At 40.2% G+C, this 3,581-nt stretch overlaps 1 long non-coding RNA gene across 1 annotated transcript; it reads right to left on the bottom strand.

Moving 5' to 3' along the window:
* Positions 1–1,028: 1,028 nt before the first annotated feature.
* On the bottom strand, positions 1,029–2,024 carry LOC115365244 (uncharacterized). The gene is made up of 2 exons (XR_003928758.1): positions 1,892–2,024; positions 1,029–1,612 (listed from the first exon to the last, which is right to left on the bottom strand). It is a non-coding gene; the product is annotated as an uncharacterized LOC115365244 (long non-coding RNA).
* Between the last annotated feature and the right edge of the window lie 1,557 nt (positions 2,025–3,581).

Consider the following 3,581-nt stretch of genomic DNA (forward strand, 5'->3'; position numbering starts at 1 on the left):
TGTGGAAATTTTGTCTTTACATGTCAGAAGGGGAAAATGTAATCACGTTGTTTTTCACTGTGCAGTAAGACCTGCTGAAATCCAAAGCAGTTGGGTTCCTTTACATTGCCAGGTCATGTGTTCACCCTTTAAGCTAAGGTTTAGACTATCATTGATCTGCAGTGTATGAGTGGATGTTATTTTTGGTTGGCTGCTAAATATAGCCACATCCCTCAGTCATTCCAAGCCTAACTGCACTCTGGATAGTGCATAATCAAAGTACATTGTAATCCAATTGGATTTTGCAAAACTGGTACCATCGCCATGTACAAGTAATCAGTTCTAAAAATGGGAGTGGATATTGTGTTAGCTTATCCCATGTAGGCCTACATTAAAATTCAGAATGGGGATCTGACTTTTGTTATGATAGGACTTTAAAATTTCAAGTTGTGTTACACAAGCCAAAATGTCTTCTGTTAACTACGTTTTATTTTTTCCTTTCATCTTTGCACATATTTAACAGTGGACTGCACAGTCTTTTAGCAGGCACATTTCAGTAAGTGTAGTAGCAGAGTTTCATATTAGTGCAAGGACACAGACAGTAATATTTGAGTCAGAGGTCTTAGTGGTATTTTATGAAAGAAGTGACTGACTTCCCATTTCAGCCTGGCTGGAGCCTTGATCCAGAAGTCCAGATCTGTTTCCATGACTGTCTTAGAGAAATGTAATTTTTCTCACATAACCTTACTTTTGTCTTTGTAATGTAGCCATGACTGGATGGACCTACAGCCATAGACAGGATTCCCCATTGGAAGACCCAATGAACCAGAGACATATGACATTATACACAAAACAAAGAAGGCTTACTTACTACACTCCTTTTTGGATTTGATGTTAAGTGTAACATAATCCAATTCAAACCAAAAAAAAGAAAAACTATTTTAAAGATGATGAGACAAGTAGATAGCTAGATAGGATTAAAGAGTAGGCTTTTTTGTCTTCTTGTCCATGTCTTCTCACTATTTATTTTAAATGAAGGACAAAAAAAATGAATGCTTACTCTAAATTTAATATTGATTGCAATATATAATAGTGTTTACCACAACACAATAATGACAACATTTCAACATAGAAATTCATACAAGACAAGAGGTAGGCTATACAAAATAAAGATTCTGCTATGTAAGAAGGTATATTTGAGTCCTAATTTTGAAGGCATTCAAAAACAGTAATGCCATCTAGGTGTCACAATCAACTCAAACAAAATACACTAGGCTAATTCTTAAATTAACCAGATTTAATATGCAGCGGAAATAAGTCCCAATAGGGCTATTATTGTGCAGTCTTGGTGAAGTGTCTTTTCAGTGTGGCTTCTTGGCAGGTAGATATTATACTTGGCTCTTCCTTTAGTCTTTTCTCGCAAAGGGACGTGGTGGCGTCCTCTTTAGGACACGGGGGTCCCCGGTGAGTCCTGGAGGGGGGGTCAGTGCTGCACTGGGACAAGAGATCCTCCTCTGCACCTGCGCCTGGTGGCTGGCGGGCCATCCTCACCGGCGAGGCAGCGGTTTGTAGACACAGACAGCCATTATGATCATGAGCACCAGCAGCACGCTGAGGACACCCACCAGAGTGACTGAAACACAGACAGCAACACAAGCAATATCTATGAACAACACGATTATTAACAGACAAACACGTGCTTGGTTCACAAAAGTCCTGACTTCCATTTTCCTTTAGGGTGTAGCTGTTAGTAGGTGGGTCTCAGACAGCAGGACAGACAGTTTTGGTGTCCAAGCAGCTCAGCCCATCAGCATCACCACTGCTATTCTCCCGGCGCACCTTGGCTCGAACTGTCTCCCGGTTAGGCCTCGCACTTGTTTACAAACATTTGTTTACATATATCACGTCTTACCCAAATTCTGATTCTGCAAAACCACATAGGATCTTTCGGTGAAGCTCTGGTCGTCCAGTTGCCCGCTGACCAGCACAGTGAAGCCCAGGATGACAGCGTGCAGGCTGAGGTGCAGCATCATCGCGGCTCACTGTCCGAGGTGGACTGATGGAGACAGGCGCACCTTCTTCCGCCGTGAGATCTGGGTCCTAGGGCCGTTATGTTAATGTCAAAGAAATTATTTCTCTGGGAATACCGGCAAAGCACGGCTATGACCCACTCATTTGAAATGCTGATTTATTTTAGCCTGATAGCTTTTGAGGCACATTGTGTGATCCGCTTGGACAGACACACCTGCTCTCTCTGCAGCCTGGACTGAAGCAGGCGACAAGATGTGGAGATGCTCCAGGTGTTGCCAGGTTGTGTGTAGATCCACGGAGGGGATAAGATCTCTCTTCTTATTGGTAAAGTATGACCATCAAATAAGTGTGAAGCCTCCATCACATTTTCCATTTCTGAAATGTCAAAGAGCAATGAAGAATAGATGTAAAGGTCAAGCTCCTTGGGGTTATATCTTCACATAATTACTGTGCATGACTGATGTATATGGCCTTTACCTTCATCATCTATACATCAGACCGCACACCATTAGGCTACAAACACTCACAAACTGAAGCACAGTATTTTGATATGGTGCTGCAAAACGATTGACGGAATTCAGCAGAATGATTTTTCCCAAACTTCAGTTATAGTCCGCTATAATGGACAACACATAACCTAAAAATTGGTCTCAATTAAAGAAACGTTAAATTTCCATTGGAAAAGAATCCCAAATTTATCCAGATGAGCAAATGTCTCCAAAAGAAGGAGGACAGAAGAGAACCAACATTATGTCTGACTAAATCAATACTCTGCCAGGAGACAGGGGGTGAGAGATTCATTATATTTTCAGTATGAAAAATGTTTGTTGTGTACAGCACTTTCACAGCAAGGGGGGAGGGGAAAAGAGATGTGGCCACCAATTAACATTTATTTGTGCATTTGTATTCATTTCCTTATTTACCCTATTTTTTAAAATTAGAACTTGTTCCGATGTTTATTAATTATTGCTTTAATTTCCAAGAATAACTCAGGATTTCAGGATTATATTAAGATTTATTCACTGAATTGCTTGTGTTGCTTGTGTTCTCTACAAATAAATAAATGCATTAAAATAAAATAAAATAAAATACTTGATCTCAAAAAAGAAAATCCTTACATTTTACCAGGAAATCATGGTGAGTTCAGCTTTTTCATTTGATCCAGCTGATCCATCAGTGGAGCTGAATATCTTCATGACATTGCTCATCTGGGAGCATGACATAATCACAGAGCAGGATAAATATGTAGAGCGCTGCTTGGTGTGTCAGTCATGTAGTAACCACAACAAAAAATTAATCCAGCTGTGTCACAATTGGCACTGCTTTACTTGTGAATGGCGTATGCTCTTAAATGTTTCTGGAAAGACTCCTTTGCTATACAGATATGTATTTTTATGACAACAACTTTGGTTCCATGGCCTTGATCTTGCATTATTTATATATCTGAGATAATATCTGTTGATTTGGCGCTGCATGTCCCCGTGCAGGTTTGTGTGCAGTTACCCATTATTATTTGCTCTCCCATTTACCTGATGTTGTTCACCTGCTTCAGCTCAAAATGTTATCCCTCC

Source organism: Myripristis murdjan, chromosome 9, assembly GCF_902150065.1.
Source record: "Myripristis murdjan chromosome 9, fMyrMur1.1, whole genome shotgun sequence".
Classification (NCBI taxonomy): Eukaryota; Metazoa; Chordata; class Actinopteri; order Holocentriformes; family Holocentridae; genus Myripristis; species Myripristis murdjan.